The sequence below is a fragment of the Lathamus discolor genome, chromosome 5 (genome assembly GCF_037157495.1).
Source record: "Lathamus discolor isolate bLatDis1 chromosome 5, bLatDis1.hap1, whole genome shotgun sequence".
NCBI classification, from domain to species: Eukaryota; Metazoa; Chordata; class Aves; order Psittaciformes; family Psittacidae; genus Lathamus; species Lathamus discolor.
The window spans coordinates 46,042,523-46,061,976 of record NC_088888.1 but is presented as its reverse complement, the minus strand read 5'-3'; the positions used below and the strand labels follow the sequence as shown (position 1 = coordinate 46,061,976).

General features: G+C 41.4%; 1 protein-coding gene across 6 annotated transcripts in view; it reads right to left on the bottom strand.

Moving 5' to 3' along the window:
• ARID1B (AT-rich interaction domain 1B) overlaps positions 1 to 19,454 on the bottom strand; it is a 330,916-nt gene that overhangs the window by 101,643 nt on the left and 209,819 nt on the right. The gene's annotated exons all lie outside the window — the stretch shown is intronic.

The window sequence follows — 19,454 nt, the reverse complement described above, 5'->3', positions numbered from 1 at the left end:
GTACTTTGGTTTTTTAAATCATTGTAAAATCAGATATGAAAAACTGAGAATGCTGTGACAAAGCAAGTGTGTGCCCCTTAACTGTCAGGGAAATTCCTAAGCAATCACAGAAAAATCTCATATAAAATGAAAAGTCACAAAGATAGCTGTGCCTGTGTGATTACTGGCAAGGCACAGGTTAAGGAGCACATTACTATTTCTATTAGTGAATTAAGGTGCAAACAAGAAGCACAGAGCTACAACACATATAAAACAAGTCATCAAATGACCTTTGAGGTTTTCAATAACTGGGATGACATGGTGTATTACTTTGGCTGCTTCACTTTGACTTCACTTGCCTGGCTCACGCAAGTGGTTGCACCGCAGACAATGGTACCCGCTGTCTGAGTAGAAGTCAGGCATGGACTGAAAAGAACTGGGCTCTCCCTGAGCAAAGAGCTCAGTAAGCAAAGCCTTACTGCTGCCTAATTTTCATAACGAAAAATAAATGTGTTTATAGAAGCTACAGAAATTGGACAAAATGCAAAGTAGTGTGTTTTGAGTAAGAGTCATGCCCGATGCTGACCAGTTTGTTATGTGGAAAGCTCACAGCCAGTCTCCCCTAAGACAGACAGTCTTCCAAGTCATGGAAAAAGTAGGATTAACAATTTAAACACCAGAAAAACTCATTAGGAAACACCTAGAACACTACATGTTATTCCTCCTCTTGCATAAAGGTAGTAATACAATTCACTCAGCTTATCTCTCTGCAAGACACCTCGCAGACCTTATTTCCAATGAATTTCCACTAATACTTCAAGCACAACTCTCACGACAGATTAATTTTGCTTTTTCTGACAAGTACATGAAAAGCAACAATTAAGTTAGAAACTTCGGACTGTGTGGACTCTGCATTCACTCAAAGTAGAGTTCCAGATCCTAACAAAAGGAAATTTAATTGTGAAATGGGCAGTAAACTATTTTCTTTTTCAAAACTATTAACTGTAGAAAATATGAACAAGAAATAACACTGCTTGATGCTGTATAGAGAAATGCTAGGTATTTTTCACAGCAGAATGTATTTGGCAAACAGGTAAGCAATTACTGCTTTCCATACATAATACGGTATTCTTCTAAATGGAATCAAACCACTGCTGTCGTGATGCGCAACAAATGCTGCAGGAAATGCTGATAAAACAAATGCTGCTGAAAAGCATACATAAACCCTTGAAAACTGAATGTAGCAGAATAGAGCCTATTCTAAAAGAATATAAATTCTGCATAAAAAACCCAGATTGGTATCCAGCTGAGAAAAGATACAGAAAACACAGGGGTTTACATTTAGAGTAAGAAAGGGTGTGAGCATTAAAGCTTTCATTTGTTTCAGCAAGGCACAAAGTACTTGAAAAACAAACATGCCAAAATAATGAAAAGCCATGAAGTGGTTAGCACTGTCCACGATGAACTTATCTCTTGTTCAGAGACCAAGGCAAAACCTGACCACTCCCCACAGTATCTCTCCAGCTTGCTGAGCCTGCATGTGGGGAATAACCTGGGGACAGGAATGAAGTTCACTTCTCCCATCAGGTCACATCTGACTTGTACAGTCTCCTGTGGGGATGGAGTGTTGGAGGAGTCCCAGGTGTTTTCTTCAAGTGCCTGCCTTCCAGGGATTTTCTCACCAACCTGATGCAAATAGCGAGGCCACACCAAACACCATTCCCACCCCCCCCCACCCCAGCACATGCAACAGCAGCAGCCAGGCTGGCCCATGGCACCCGGGGTACCTTGCATTTCCCATGTGTGCTCAGCATAAGCACTGGGGTGTCCTCCCCGTGCTGGGGAACTTCGCCATCAACTCGGCTGCCGAGGATGCTATGGTAGCATTCATTCATCAGACCCATCAAGAAAGCTCGTAACAAGGCTGCTGTCAGGACAGCATGAAAGCTGTAGCCTACCTAGATGCCTGGGCTGTGCTACACAGCCTTTATCTTGTGTTACAGTGGGCTAAAATGAGAAATATCAGCCCTTCTGCGCAGCATGGTTTGCAGATCATTACTCTGTATGTTTTGTTAACACATGCTTTGTGGCCTTCCTAGTCCTCTAAGGTAGAAACCCTGAGTAGGCAAGCAACTGGGAAACTTCCAGCATACAAAGGCTTTAGGAACACCTCTGTTATCCACAAAAGCTAATTGGGAAATTACAGAGGAGAAGAAAGAGTTTATGTGAAGCACCCGGACAGAAAGAGCATAAGTCGACTTACTGTTCTGCTATTATAAGTATTTTAATGCTTGCTTTTACCTCAGTTCAACAGAACAGTAATGAAGTTGTGTGCAACTTCCACATCACAAACATTTATTTATATATAAAATACTGTACACATACACAATTATATACCTAAATTACGTGGATATTCTTGCATTTACTTAGCATATCCATATGAAAAGCTATTAAAAAGCCTACTAATAAGAGAAATTCACAGTGGTTTAAGCAGATAGCCTAGTTAACAAAGAAGCTCTGTAACTAATACTCCTCTAGAGGACAATTTAGTCAGCAGGGCACCAACTCTATTCTTCTTTTATAAGTACTATCAGATCTATGATGCCTGTAAAGAACAGAGAGACCTTACTTACTGCATCTCATTCAAACCAAGGCACCTTCAAGCTACAGTGCTTCCATTTATCTTGTTGGAAAGTTGGCAGGTGAGGTAATTGCTGGGATCCTTTTAAGGGGCTCAAGTCCTCATACCCTAAGGCATGCCTTAAATTTTGCCTCTTTGCAGAGGCTTTTTCTGGAAAGCACTCTTTTCTTCCGCTAAAATACAGGAAGTCTGGAATTAGCAGAAATCTTTTGTTTCTTGCAGATCTGTTTCTAGAGTAATTTTGTTATTCTTGCCTATCGTATTGGTATGACTCAAAGTACACCAAATCAAAGAAAAAATGAAAGTAATATTTTTCCCCTTTCACAAATCTGTATTACAGTTTTGTATTCTCTATGTCAGCTTTACATCCTGTATTATGCAGGACACCCCAGTCAGCTTTCTAAGTTAATTTCTAGATAATACCTTGATTACAAACTGAAATGTCCCTGTGCAAGATCTATCTCTTTAAGCAAAGTGTTTTATCTCTGACTGTCTTCACTTCCAGCCTCACCTTCCACCCATGCACAACCTTCATTCTTGTCCCACTGACAAGTACAAGAGCTAAAATGAACAGGATCACATTGTGCTTGGGATTATAATGTTATGCCTTCCTGGTGGTATGATCTTATCAGACTGACAGGAGAGACACTCTTGAAACAGCACACCAATTTACTACTACTGCAATGCAGGCAGCAAGGGGTAGAGAGAAGTAAACTGCTTATGTAGAGCCAGGAAACCCAAAGTTACTTACAAACACAGCGCAAGAAAAAAACCAAAACAAACACCCATATATAATATAATAATGTAAGCTTACTCAAGGAATACACTCAGATCCAATAAACAGCCAAAAAGAAGACTACAGTAACTCTGTAATACCACCACAAGTTTATACCCAGAGTGTGGCAGGATCAAAGCATTCACCACAGAACAAAAACTTACACTGTAAACACTTTGCACAGTTGTTGGTTTTGCGCAGGTGTGTCTCAGCAGACATAAACCAAGGTTTTACTAAAGTGATCCCTTGCTAAATACCTACAGTTGAAAAATGATGTTCACCTTCCCTGAGATCAGTAAAAATAGAAAGCTAACTGAGCTCCTGCACCGCTGAATTATACCCTATGTTCACTGACAGGTTACTAGGGCTCTCTAGCAGGGATTGCGCGGAGCATATACAACTTGGGATTTATTTCAACTTTCCAACTATTGCTTATTGGCTCCTTTATGCTTGGGGACTAGAAGAAAAGCAGAGGTATTCTGTAGATATTAAAATTAAAGACACACAAAATCTCCCAGTCTCCAAGAAGCTGAAAACCCAAGACTACCATCCATTTGCTAGCATGAATCCCAGCATTACATAGAGGGAACTGCAGCAACTGACTGGATGCAGGATCAAAGCGCTGCTCACTCCCCATTCAGGCCTTCCTGCAGTATTTTTATTAGGATGGAAGATGGTGCTGCTCAAAAGACAGGATCCCGCATGAAATATCCATCTCTTTAACATGAATCGCCGCCTTAGAAGCAGAATTATATATACATGCAAATATACTTTACATGTAAGTATGTAAATATATATTCAGGCAGACATACACTCTGCTATTGTTTTGGAGCCATGGGGGATTATGAACAATATGCTCTGTAATTGAGATTAACTTTGAACAAATGATTTGGCTGACAAACACACATACACACACAAAGGGAAAACCCACAATAGCCCTGTTTAAATTTCAAGATATTTGTAAGACCTCTTTTCATCACAAAGGAGCCTATAATAGCATGTTTCAAGAAGTCTTCCAAAGGCCCTGCTGGTCATATTGTCGAGGCAGCGAGCGAGCTAACAGCCTCCCATGGCCTGTGCAACTGGAAGAAAACACGAGCACAGCAATGACAGAGGCCACAGGCAAAATGCTTTCATTCTCTAAGGCTGCTACCCCCTACATGGGTGTCTTCCTGCGCCAGCTACGTTGCAACCATCAGTAAGCACACCAAGTGTACCTAATGCACATCCTTAAAAAAATTCTTTAACAGGAGACAGCAAGGCTGTTGCTACATTTTTGCCAAAATGCCCTTAGTGAAATTAATTTGGGGACAGAAAACAGGGTTCGTTCTCCGAGTCTTGTTAATTCAAGGGTTGGAGAAGGAAAAGCAGAGATTACTTCCGTTTCAAACAGATCTTTGAGGAAAAAGCTTGATATTTATTGACAGGCACAACTTCTCAGAATGTGCTATTTTAAGGAGAGGATTTGTTTCATACCAAAAACTTACTTGCAAGACAATATAGCTGGGCAGAGGCACTTTTTTGTTATTCATGGTACTTGTTGGTCTTATTTTATTCCACTTAACTAGAGGTTTTAATGGTTTTAACTTTAACCTCTATGTGCTGAACTATTCATGCAGTACTCTAGAGGAAGTAATTTCTAAGTGTATGATAAAACCGCTAACTTCTTGCACTAAGTTTAGTGACAAAGTACCACTTGCTGGGGAAACATGTTCTCTTCATTCTGCAGACCTCACATGCTCCCCAAAATAACTCAGTTGCTGAACTGTGTTGCAAGGACTCCAATCAGTATCAAACACTTTCTCCGAGAAGTTTCACAGAGAAGTCCCTGAGGATGTAAAATCTTTTTCCCCAAAGCCCTGTATTCAGTCACACAATGGAGAAAAAGTGTAAGCAAGCAATGCAGTGCCAGCGCTCTGCCTGACATCTTTTCAACCTATCCTGGATGCTGGAATTACACTGGTCTTCCAGAAATTACCTACAAAAAAACAACTTTGAAAAACAGACTTGAGTCACAGTAATTGCTAAGCAAAAGACTGTTTTGGACAGTTCTTACTTGTAATTTGGATACAAAATTCATTCCCAGTCTTAAAAAATGCCAGGAATGCTAGTGACCTTCCTGGCTGCTTAGGCAGGACTGCCACCCTAACGATGAATGCAGTTTTGTTCTGCTGGATAGGGCATCTCACTGCAGCATTCAGTTCCCAGTTCATTTAAAGAAAGAGTAATTTCTTACTACATTTGTTTAACAAGCATCTGTTTAATAAGGATCTGTGTTTGTAGGACTACCTTAACTGAAAATAAAAACTGTTGACTTGTGGATACAGGTGCCCAAGAAGAGAACAGGCTATGCATGTATCTGTTAAGACACAGAATGAGAAGAAGTTGCTAAGATGGATACAGTCACACTTCTGTACCTAAACTGATCCACAATGGGACCTTATTTGCCTGTCCAGTTGAGAGCTTTACAGAAAAACCAACATTGGGCAATTAGAAATTCAAAACTGAGACTGTAGCTTAGAGGCCTCAGAGGAAAGCCCAGGCCACTGCACACCTCCCTGCTCATGCCCAGTGCCACTCATTACAGGGTCTGCAGCTCCCGACAGTTAATGGGAAGAGGGCTCCAGAGTTCTCCAGCTGCATCAAGAAACCTCCTAAGGGCATAACAAAAAGTCACCAGTTTACAAACATTGACTCCGGTATATGAAGCGATAAATACTAGGCCCATGTGCTATCAAAGCAAATTGACAAAGTCTAACAAGGACTGTAAACAGGTAAGACACACGGCTTGTCTGAAAACAATACTTTTTTATATCAAAAATAAACAGTAAACCTCCAGAACAGAAAAACAATAACAGAGCATCTCTCAAGATAGGAACTTCACTGTTTATCTCTGAAGCAGAATGCTTAGCATGTAGAATTTCTGAGAACAAAATTTAAACCCCAAAAGCCGTGAACCCTTAGGAGCCATTTGTTTCTTCAGTAGAGTAGCAAATCAAAATTAACGGCCAACAATTCTTGTAGCTACAGCATCAGCTATTTATCATCAATAAATCATCAACATTTAAAACCAAACCAATGAAAACCATGACAAATTTACCCTATGAAGAAGGAAGAAAGGTTGTGATTGTGTAACAGCATCCTAATGAAATTTCGTCGCACTCATAATACTTCCCATCCATAGTTTCCTCAGTGCCAATCTTAACCATTCCAAACATGAAATGTTAAGGATTTTTCATATAAAGAACAATGAGGTGGGACATAACGACTTTCTTCTTTAGAGTCTCTGGATTGCAACCATTTTCTAGATCACGCAGCCTACAGCTATCTCCCCAGGGAGAAGACAGACTGAACTGGCAGGATAAAACAGAGAGAAAGCTGACAGAATGAAGGAAAACGCGCACTGATCCAGAAACTTTCAAGCTCTCTGCAGCTTGTTATTTTGTGGATTGCTATCCTCCTCCTTCTCTGCAGCAAGCTCAGAATTTGAAGGGCCAATGGGCAGATCCCCTGCTTGCCAGCCCAGCCTTCTTTCCTGGCTGTGCTTCTGGCCATGTTGAATCTAGCATCACCAAGCACGAAGAAAATACCAGCTCCTGCTGTTCTCCCTCTCATTATGTGCTTGTTCTACTTTCGCAGGTGATGTAGAAAGAAATCCAACCAAGCAAGCGAGGCGTACTGAATCACAAGAAAGACAAACATGGATTTGAACAAAGCACATGTGAAAGAATAAGACATTACCAAAAACAATATATGGGTCAGCAGATCTGAAAGATGCCTAAAATTTTAGCATGAGCAGCAGCAATACATATTAGAATTTAGTGCTTATTCCTTTATTCTGTTTAATCTGGCTACCATACTTTTGGAAACTTGCAGCACATGTAGTCAGACACAGTCCATCCATTAAAAACCCTGAGATTTTGCAGGTGTGGCTCAAGCAAAAAGGAGCAAACACCACTTCAGAATACTATAACATGAAATGTGGTAAAAACTCACACCATGTCTATCCCACAGGACGCCCACATGTGATTGCAGGGCAGAGATTCTCAATAGGTCTATGCAGGGTAGCTCACGTAGGAGAAACTCTTTAAACATGACCACACGACCTAACACAGCTTAATGTACCTCACTGTTTGCTACTACAGACATACCTTGAGTCATAACACGCTTATTTTGCAACTATTAATTAACATCTTTCCACATGTGCTTTTCAGACTACCCCACACTGTATTCAGAAGGCATTAGCTATGATGTTAAAAAGTTTGGACCTAGAATACCATGTGCTTTGTAGACTGCAGTTGAGAGAAAAGTGTTGGTCCAACAATCAAATGCCCACTGATCATTGAAAGCAGATCTTTTCCTCCCACAGTAAACTAGGCAACTTGGTAATATGAGCTGTTCCAGCTTCCCAAGGCTACCAATGTGTGGATCACAGTAACTTAACTGCTGAACCTATACACCTGTATGTCCAAGGTTTAAAAGCTCTTGATCTACAGCATTTGCCTTTTTTAAATTCTTTTTGGCATATTAATATCCTTTGTAGAGTTACGGTTTGATAAAAGGATGTCCCAGCAGGTTACCGTGGGAATAAGGATCTACAAAATACAGTTTTCCATTAGCTCAGGGCTTGTGCATGCATCATACCGCGTCTCTTTCTTCTCTCTCCCACAGCACCCTGTAACCAAATACCACAACTCAATGAGATGGTAAATAAGCCACAGACACATCTTAAACTTCAAAAACACAGGTGCTCCCATAACTTTCCATCTCTTCCCCTTGAATCACAAGCTGAAAGGAACAGAAAAATGTATACAGCAAACAGAGTGATAAATGTTAGAAAGGCTTCCTTTTAAAGGAATGGAGTAAGGCGACTTGCCTCAGAGAACAGTATTAATTAATTAATTAGTTTTTATTTAACAGAACTTGGACAAACTGGATATGCAGTGTTAAACTTGGCTATCAGACAGAAATGAGTCTTATAACATTTACTGCAGTAAATTCAGCTTCCTTTGTCACTCCAGACTCATTCTCAGTATCACACAAGACTCTCTCATCCTCCTCCCTCTCTGTTTCCCTTTCCTTTTTTTTCAACACAACACAACGCCAGCAGCACGCATTTTGAGAACCAGTAAAGCACAAATGGGGCTGTGATAGCTCTGGCTCTGCTTTGCTCCACATCTCCCACCATGCACACAAACTGCTTGATCCTTTCTGAGGTTTATGGGCCACAGCAGCAAAACCAAACAATTATGCTTCAAGAGCTGTTCACTCAACCCCTCCCACCTCTTCATTTTCCAGTAACCTGGGAAAAGGCTGGGAAATCCAAGATGGTAATAAAGCAGAAACCAAACTTTCAGACTGTTTCTTACACATGCCAGCTAGAACCAGACTCCCTCATCGCCTGAAGTTATGGAATTCACATCTCACAGTAATTCACTGCTGCTTGGGCACACTATTGTGCAAAATAATTGAGCAGCAAGGGAATGTGATATTTTGAGATGATAAGGCTTTGACAGACTTGTGTTTCAGAAGCCTCTATATAAATTTCAAAAGGCTTCTGAAACCCTAGAAAAGTGTCCTGGCCTCAGATTCCTTTTGAAATAATGTCTTGATTACCCTAGTAAGAAGGGTAACTAAAGTGCTCCAGTTAAGCTTTAAGAAAGGCCAGTACCTTCACCTCTCTACTGCTGAGCATGCTGTCCCAGCCAAGCTTATGAACTGTTTTTGGGGTGGGAACAGGTGTCTTGAAGCTAATATGATGACATGGCTGTCCTGATCGTTTAGTGCATCAAGTTAGTCTTTCTCCAACAGGTTCATAATTTTAGGTGCACTCCTGAAATCCAACAAATAAGGAAAAATGTGGAAGAGTCACTACAGAAGTGCTAAACCATGCAGTCTATGCAGCCTACAGAAAAAACAATATACCAGTTATTACTGTTCGTTTAATTAACATATCACACAAAGGAAATATTTCCACGATGAGCTGCAAAAGCCAGATTTTCGTGAGTTTCTGAGTGCCTGAGCATGCTTCATATTTGCAGCTTTTTCTTACCATAGAGAAGACAGGGAGTCACGAGTTCTTTTAGATAAAGCTTTCAGTAGGTTGTTCCTGAAAAATCTTCCTTGGCTTGACAGAAGGAGGGTGGTATTGCACAGAACTACCAATGCAGTGTGATGCTAGTAAAAATGCTCTGAGAAAAATTCCAAGAGAGCAAGGGCAGAATGATCAGTGTTCAGCAATTCTGATCTGCACAAATGCAACTGCAGCTCCATGCACCACAATGGGTGGACACTCAGTGGAGCCTTACTGAGCGGGGTGCTCTCATTTGCCCTCTTGTGCAATGGTGCCTTACCCAGCCCTTCACCTGAGATGCCAGTGGTCCTTCCCCATCACCTGACAGGCTGTACCCCTGGTGTAGCTCCCTTCAGCAAGCACCATTGCTGTACCACAGCCCACAGACACAGTGCATTTGGAAGCCACTTGTATGAAATATTTGTAAAGAGAATGAAAGGTAACTTTTTTCCCCACTAAGTTCTATTCTAGTTGCACTACATTTTGAATATGCTCATACACAGTGTGCAAAAACATGTTGGGTAATGTGACAGAGCTGGAAAAAATGGGCTTCAGCTAGAAGCTTCTCTATGGTTCTATGAAAGAGGGTCTACCGGGATCCCATAAGGCAGTGTTCCTTTGCCCTGCTCTCCTGCTGCTGCTGTTCCCCCAAGGAAAACCCATGCCATACACATCAGCCAAGGAACTGCAGGACTCGTCAATGGTGGCACCCTGGTCCTTGCAAGATGAAGCAAAAAGATACTTCAGCCCTGACAGACCTTCAGGTGCAGCTCTATTGCTGATTCTCCGTCCTCTAAATTTGTGCCAGAACTACCTAACACAGGTTAAGGAGCAGGGCTGAACAGTCTTCTGGGGAATGTGTGTGAGAGGAAGATAGGAAAACAGCAAGCTCCATCACGGCACAGTTCATAAGCACTACAGCTCAAGAAGAATGTGGTTCTTACCCTGATGAAAATTTTTCTCTGTGGCTTGTAAAGTCATTGCTGCTTTGTTCAGTGGCGCCTGAGCATTTGCTCCAGTCCCCTGTTCTCAGTCTTTATCCTGACGACTACAAATTGAGGCAGCATTTATACACTGCTTTCTTTTAAAAAAGCCCTACGTATCTCATAGCTTCTAAGATCTATCTGATGGAACTATCAAACCAAAGCTCATTTCATCCTTTGAGTTATTCATTAGACAGACCACCAAAAAAGAGGGGAAAAAAACAAATCAGTAAGTTGGGATCTTCACAAAGTCCCAAAATACTTTGAAGGGTGCTTGTCAGAACAAACAAATGTACCAAAGAAACAGACAGCCTTATGAATCAAGTAAAGAAGTAAATGAAGGGAAAACATATGAAAATTTCAACAACCATGCCAATCTGTTGCGAGCTGTACCCGTGCCAGTGAGCGGCCTCGGGGCGCTGTAGGATTCCTCAGTGCAGTGCCAAGCTCCAGCAATATTGTTATGGTTAGAGAGGAATTTCTCACAAGAGCTAACAAAGGCAGAAGGTCATAAATAAACACAGCAGGATTGCCTTGTCAGTTCTCATTATTAGCGCTGCAGGCACTTGCTTTTCTATGGGCTGCTCGCAGGTTCATTTAAGTGTAAGAGCTCCTCCTCAGAATTTCACATGCTCATAAATAAAGACAACATTTCTTAAGAAAGAAAGGCACACCTAAGTTATTTTTTTTTATTACTTTTTATGCACACAGGGGCATATGCGCATAAGCTGCTTGTGCTTTCTGCAGCTGTCCTGTCCATATGCACCACATGAGCTTCCTGCACTCACTAAAATCTTACATGCAGCTAACCCAGAGCTGCAGCATCATTCTACACTGGCCTCCGGTACACCGTTCTGGCCTCTGTCACGACTATGGCCACAACAAATGAGGACAGCCTTCCTACTGTAATAATGGTCACCAGAATTACAACTGGGCAGGAAATGAGGCTGAGCAGCTAAACCGATCCTGACGCACGTTATGCAACTGGGAAAGCACAGCTGTGTGATCATTATTGCAATTATAAAATGCATTTAGCATTTAGCGTTAACTTTCTTTTCTTACTGGATTTTAAAACACGGAGTAGACAGTACCCATAACTCCAGGGGTACAAATGTGCAAAGGAAGAAAAGTTCTTAAGATCGAAAGTGCTGGTCCTTCATCTCCTGTCCAAAGTTAACAAACAGCTAAGCGAAAACACCTCACTTCTCTCATACACGTAACTACCTATCTCTATTCATATCTAATTGAGTGAAAAGTGAGCTGTATAAAACTAGACACAGATTAAATACTGACTTCAAGTTGCATATATAGTGCTTTTCAGAATAGTAGGCAAAACTTAAGAGGTCAGCAATGCTACCTTCAGTATAGTTTTAATTTCTGTTGATTCCACTGGAATAAAAAAATGTAAAGACGTGAAGAAAGCTCAAAGGTCACAACCTTGGAAACACCACCATTAAATAAAAAGTAAGGCCTTATGTTATACAGGGGACAACTGGGGATGCCTGGTAGCAGGAAGAACACTACTCAGACACCATTCCTCCTAACATGACAGAGGTGGCAGAGAAGTTACTCACCTGACAAAAAACACCCCAAACACAGCTCCCTCCTGCGAACTGTACTGAACACTAATGTGCTGGTTCACGAAATGGTTGTGTCTACCTGTCTAACCAGCTAAATTTTGACCAATGTTATTGTTACTATACTCCGCGCTATCTCAAATTCTCACCTTTTAAAGCAAATTGCATGACTGACAAGCAAAAGCCCCGGTGCCTTGTGTGCTTTCTGTAAGAAGCTGGGGAAAATCACTCTCCTTCCAGCTTGCTTCCCATCCAATCACCTCCTATCAAAGGAATTCAGGTTGTTAGTCCTGATGCGCTACAGCAGAAAAGCCATGTTCAAAGAACTGTTTCTCTCAGCTGCGCAGCCCTTCATTACACACCATTCATCATTATCAACATCAGGAGCTGTTGGATCAGCCCTTGTGAATGAAAAATCTCCCTGTTTAACTTTTAGGGGCTGCCAGCTTGCTCTCTTTTGCCTCCGTGCTTAGGCAGGGTTTGCCTTCTGGGCAGCAGGCCGCCAGCCGTGCTGTGGATGCCTTCTGCATACAGCCCACCCCGACACAAGGACAGCAGCCTCTCCCTTCAGCCAGCTGGAACGCATGGAGCCATGTTGCAAACTGCTGGCCCTATTCGGCTGGCTTCTATCAGACACAACACTGAAGGTGCTGGGGAACCTGCTTTCTGTCCACACACCAGCAACGATGTGCTTCTCATCTCCAGCCTGCTTAAGAGGAAAGAGCTGCAGGAAGAGGAAGGAGCTGGAGTAAAGGATAACAGTTCCCAGCTGGTCAGTCTCTCTTGATCTGTAGGCAAGGTGCTGTTAGGGCACAGGACAGGCTGTAATCCCCTCTCCAAGTACAGAAATGGAGATACTTCTCTGTTTCTAGCCTCTTCTCTGTGCTCAGTTCCCCTGACTCCCCACCATCTTGATTTGGGCCTCCAGCTCCTGCACTGGCACCATCTTGGCCAGTGGCTCCTTCACCAACCCTCACTTCACCGCATATGCTCATTTCTAGTTGTGGGGCAGGAGGCCCACAGCACTGCTGCCGTGGGGAGAGAGCTCAACATGGTGGGGCCCAAGAGCCTCATCAGCTGAGGAACAGGGTGTCTGCTCTCCACTGCCAGAGTGCTCAGGGTTGTAGTGCCTCAAAAGATGTCATCCCAGCAGCAGGCAGCGTGCAAACCCACTGGACACCCCACAGAAAGGGAATTGGGTCTGATAAAATACTCAATTTTTCTCTTTTCCTTCTTACTGATAAATCATAGGTACAAGAACCCTCCAGAAAATGAATGTGTAAACTAAGGGGGGAAGCTGTGTGTGTGTGTCCCATAATAAACTGCATTCAAAGGATAAACACGTGAAGATGAGTATTTTTGTTCCTCCTTACCCACAGAGTAAGACGTAAGAGAACCGCACTGGGAAGACAGCCCGCTCTGTGAATCAGAGGCCACTGAAGCAGGCCATCTGCGACCGAGTGCAGCTCTCCTCACATGATCTCACGGTCTGTCCCTCCGCGGCTGGAGATGGCGAACAGCTTCACGTTGACTCCTGCCATGTCTTCTTGGCCTGTGCATCTCAAGTATGGGTGTTTCTGAGGCAGGATAGCCCAGTCAAAGTGGTACTCACGTATTTTTCCTCAGTTTTTTTCTTACTAATATTTTTAAGACATTTACCTATCAGACACATTGCAATTAATTTATCTTCCCTTTAGTGTGAGGTGTCCCTGCCCATGGCAGGGGGGTTGGAACTAGATGATCTTAAAGTCCTTTCCAACCCTAACTATTCTATGATTCTATGATCAAAGCGTATTTACTTCCATAGAAACACTCCTCTGCCACCGATTTCAAAAGGAGAGCTGGGTTCCAACCCACTCACTCAAACCTGCATCTGTGTTAATTCTTGCATCTCGTTAATTATTTCAGAAACGGAGAAATCCTTACACAAGTCAGACTTAGACCTACTAACTGCTGTGAGCTACGAACAGCATTAGAGCCTAGAAGGATGTTCCTAAGGGGTCTCTGTGGCACTCTGAAGTCGCAGTGAAAGACCTTCAGGTTTCAGAGACACGTTTTTTTTACCCCTTCTTTTTTTTAGTACAAAACAATGTTTTTTGTTCTTCAGTGTTTGTGGTCATATTTCAGCAGCACGATACCCATGGCTTTTTGGCATTTTTGGTATCTTAAGCTTATTTTACATAGTTACACATCTGGAGTAATATAAAACGTTACAAAAATGTTTCAAGGACTTCAGATTTCTAAATTAAATACTTTCCCATATTCAGCACTATACATTTCATTGCCGTAGATGCACTACTGCGGAGTTCTTTCTTCAGGAGCAGGAAACATTTATTTTGTAAAGCCCGAAAAAGGTCATTTTACATTTTTTAAGAGAGTGAAAAAATTATGCAAGAACAGTTGAGGAAGGGAAAAAGAGCAGGAGGCATATTTCTCTTAAGAATTATGGAGGTATTTTCTTGTTACAAAATATCATTTGTTATTTTTCAATCAAAGAAAACTGCAAGGAAAGACGAAAAAGGTTGAACCAACTACTCTAAAAAAATTATGAATGTACCAAAAAAATCACAAATAGCACATTAATGTCAGAGTGTTGGCTCCCATTGACTTCTCAGCATTTTAATTTTGCTTTTTAAAGCTAGAAAAGAGGACAGAAGCAGAGAAGGCATCATTAGAATAAATCCAGACTGCCTAGCCTTAATTTTTTAAGCTAAAACCACTGAACTGAGTCCATAATCTATATCCGTTTGTACCTGACCACTTCAGCCATCCCTGACACTTGACCTGCTTCCAAAAAGCAAGAAGTCCAATTTAAGTTGGCGGCCCTATGGGGAAGTAATGGTTTGACCCTTGTCCCCTCCACCGCAACCGTTCCAATTCTCTAATGATTTCCCTGCAGGGTTCATTTACCAGTTCTGGGTCAAAGACCAGCTCATCCACGAAGGCAAGGGGCAGCACAAGCGCTGCATGATGGATTTGAAAATAAGTGCATCGTAAAGGAAACCTCCATCAATTAGGGATGGCCTTTGAATTCAAAACAAAAGAAAGCAAAGTGCAAATCATAATGTCTATTCTGTTCACTTTAGCACCACCACAGATACACGTGTTGAGAGACATATTCTAGCAGAGGTACAGAACCAGCAGTCATCCTAGCACAAACAGTCTCCATTCATCCTCAGAGGGGATGGCCTTTTGCTCACTCTGAGCAATTGGGAAGTTGAAGGGATTCACTATTCGACCCCAGGTAAGCTTTTGATACATCTGAGTCTTCAATATTAACCACACTGTGACTCTAACCAGAAATATTAAGACCTGCTACAACTAAGAAGTAAAAGATTACCCAGATCCACTTTCACTTTTTGGAATCTGTGACTTCTTTTACCTTTACATGGAACATTTTCCAAGAGTTCCAAAAAGCCTGAAGAAACTTCTTTATAATGTTTCAAAATCAGCACCTAAATATCACAATTTGTCAATAAAACATCTGTCTGCCTGTGTGCAGGAGTATGACTCTCCATTCTTCTGCCCAATACGAATATGTATATATTATTTTCTAGCACCAGAGGCATAGAAATATATATTTTGGCTAAAACAGAAAGAATGGAAAGAACATAAAAATCCCCAAAACTCACTAATGTGACTTTCTAAAACAACGTATGTCTGGGAAAAAAGAAAAAGTGTGAGTGTTAGGACTGAGGATAGCCAAATTTAAACAGGGAGGGGAGAGAAAAAAATATAATGAAAACACTGTGACAGCCAAACTTTTTAAGTCATTTGTTCTTCACAAATTCAAAATCTAAAAGCTACGTAAACCCCTCAGTACTGAGCCCATCAAGCTTGCTGACCTTGAATCTCATGAACTACCTCCCGAAGCCTTTATAGTATTGTCACCTCTGCTTTGGCAAAAGTGAGGGATGGGCAGCAGCCCCTGGGATCTGACTGAACAAGATTTGTCTATGCAGTCAGGCTGGCTGAGAGCAAGCTCTGGCTGCCAAGCACACCATATGTGACAGGAAAACTTTTGTTAATAAAAACCATACTGATGTACTTGTTAACGACTTGAACACCCCAGTAATTGAATTTAAACCAGTTAACTATTCACCAGGGCTTCATCAGTCCACCTCCTTCATCTCCTTTACCCCTGTGTTATTTCAAAGCAACTGGAAGAGTTTTATACCACCACCACCCTTCCCACCACAACCCTTTCACTGTGATGTGAGCTCAGGAAGCCTAGCATTTAAGCAGCTCATTTGAAGTGCTCTTAACTGCATTTCTGAAAGAACAAAGCAGTTTTATAACTCCCTCTATACAAACAGAAGGCACTTATCTGAGAACTCTTATTTTCCACCAGTAAGTTACACCGGTACACAACCGGCTACCACCACGGTGACAAAATCTGTCTGTTCCCTAATAGGGATCTATCATACCTATGTTTCTGTAAGGATTTTGGGTTTTCCTATTAAAAGGGATGAAGGAAAGAAACAAAGCCCCCCCACGCACTGCAGCCTCAGTACAAAAAATGTTTAACACAGAAGTTTTTCAATTTCCTCATCAGCAACACTATTTGAAAGCTGAATTACTAAAAGGTTGCAATTACAGAAAGATGTTTTGCAGTAATTCTTTTAAATGCAGTAATTCTTTAATTTCTTTTCCCTTATTTTTCATCAATTACATTTAATTTTCCTGTGAGTCAACACAAGGGAGCTGACAATAAAAGCCTGATGCAGCAAACCTTTCTGGAGGCCCTTAAACCAAGTGATTTCAGCTTATAATCAGGATATGCTACAACTTGTATTCACAGCTACCCTCACTATGGCTCCACTTCAGCTCAAAAGTGTGGTTTTGCATGATTTCTTCTGGGCTGGCAACATTTTGCCTTTGTAGTTGTATGTAAAGAATGGCTTATTGGAAAGAAATTACCTAAATTGTTTATTTTTACTTGAATTAAATTACTTTGTGCACCTCATTTATCTCATACAGACCACAATTTGCTATTGCCATTTATTTACGCAAATTCTGCATCTGATGAACTCCTCGTTGTTGAGCACCTACAAAAAATGAAGACAATTCTCTGGGAGTGGTCCTTCTTGCTCCCTAAACTCAGGTGGGAACAGAAAGGCCAATAGCTGTCTTTAACCTCACATTGGGTCTCAGACCACACAATAATCACACACACTGCAACAGACCTGCACAACATTTGGACAGCATCTCAATGGATGGATAGCTTGTCTGTAGAGATGTGAACTTATCAAGGCTTTGCTTAGTGTAGATATCCAGACAAGCAGTTGGCAGCAAGGTTTCTTCTGCACTAATTACATTCTTTTCCAAAAGTTCACCCTGCCTGGGTGTCCAGGTAATTGCAATTAAGGCAGGAATCTGGTAATTCGAAATTCAAGTGCCCTGCCAAGAACAATACACTTCCTCTTAACGTGCTGCCCAAAGAACTAATTCACTTGGAAAGGACAGAAGCTGATGTGAAGTGGCAGAGTAGATGTTGATTAAGCAACAACCACAGAAATGAATTCCCCTCCCCCTAAAATCAAATTCATTATATCTCATTTAGACTCCTCAAAAGTGTTTTATTACCTTTGGAACATTTAAAGTAAGTGAGAACTCCAAATTTCAGCCCTCCAAACAGCAGCATTTTCTGCTCCCCAGCCCCAGCTGGTTTGCTTGGAATTGCCAGAACGTCTTTTTCAAAGCTGAAAACATACTGCTGGTCATAGTCCCCTTCAATCTCCCACCAAAATGCTAACTTTGTATCATGACTCAGCAACTACTGGTCATGGGCATTATTTGGTAAATACCAAATTACTTAGTAACCTTTGAAATATGTTTAACAGAGAACAACAAATACATTATTTTAAAAGTATGATGCAGAGCCACTCACAATTTTGCTCTCCCACTGAAAAGAAAGATACTACACTGGCCTCTGAATTCCAGATCTTTACATGGTACTGGTAGGTAGAAACAAATGTTTGTTGAGTTGGGTTTTTTTTTTACTCTCCTAATACATTTCTTTCTAACTCATAGTTGTTCGTATCAACTCAGAAGAACATCCCTGTCCCAGATATTGGGCTTAGCCTTTTACACCTTATATTACCTTTTTCTTTCGTGAAACACAAAAAGCCTTTTTCCACTGGGGATAAGAAAACTGTTACTGTGTGTATATTGTGTATGTGTGTGTGTGTGTGCACGGATTTACATGAAGTTACATGGACATAGAGGTTTCTGTCCAATTAAAACCCTTGAACCATGTGCCTGGCTTTAGACATAGCAGTGTCTATTCATTTTTACATAGCTGAATAATCTGAAATTCAAAGTTGGAGGGCTGTGGGCCAATGCTGTTTAAAATTATTGGGGGGGGGGGGGGGAGAGGAAGGAGAGAGGGAGGGAGGGAGGGAAATGGGGCAGAAGAGGAATTCCCTTCTTTCTGAATAAAAATCTCTACCAGGTCCATGTTTGTGACAGATGTGTCAAGGGAAGTACTCTCTCCAGCACCACACTCTGTGGTTCTCAAATAGCTTCTTCTGGATGACACTGCTACCTCTTTTAACAAGCTACCCAGGCACTATCAAAGGAGCTTCCGCTGCCTTGTCCCATGTTTCACCCACTGGAGGCTTCAATAAACTTCCATCACTGGGATTGATCTAGGGATCAAAAACCAGCACAAGCATCACTCACATAATCCGGAAGGCACTTCACAAACGGAGCCTAGAGCAGCACTGCAAAATGTATATAGAGCCCTGATGGAAAACTATGAAAAGGAAAGGATGCTTTGAATTTCTCAAGATTTGTTGTTGGTTTGCTTTTATAAAGCATTATAACAGCAGTTTTGCCCCCCTCCTGCCCCGAGTGTTTTTAAGTCTAAAAAATTACTCTGTTCACCCATGACCTCAGTTTCCTATTACCTTAGTGGGTTTCCAAGATTCCTTAGATCATACCCAGACATAACTGCTACAGGAACAAGCTGAGATCATCAAAACCTTATGACTGAAACGCTGAAAACAAAATAAAATGTACAGTTTTCACCGCCCACTCCAGAAGTACATCAAGTGCACAGTAAGAAAAGCCTACGGTAAGAAATTACCTCTCACGTGGTATAGCAAAAGCCTCAGGAGCCAGTAATACAAGAAATAAAACTGCTGTTTTGATTGATAGATCTGTTAAAGTTTCTTATCGCTTATTTCCAATGTCAGTCAAATACGTTTTATCTTTTATCAGTAACAAAGCAAGTTATTTTTGCCTCAGAATTTAAATTGTAGATCCTTACAAGCAGAGAAATAGCACTAAGCCAAGCGACAATTGAGAACTAATATTTTCCAACTGACCTAATAATGTACTGAAAGAAAAATAACAAAGATTAACTATTATGAACTAACACTCTGCTCCTTCCTATAATTTCTTTCTGCAGATCATAAGCAAG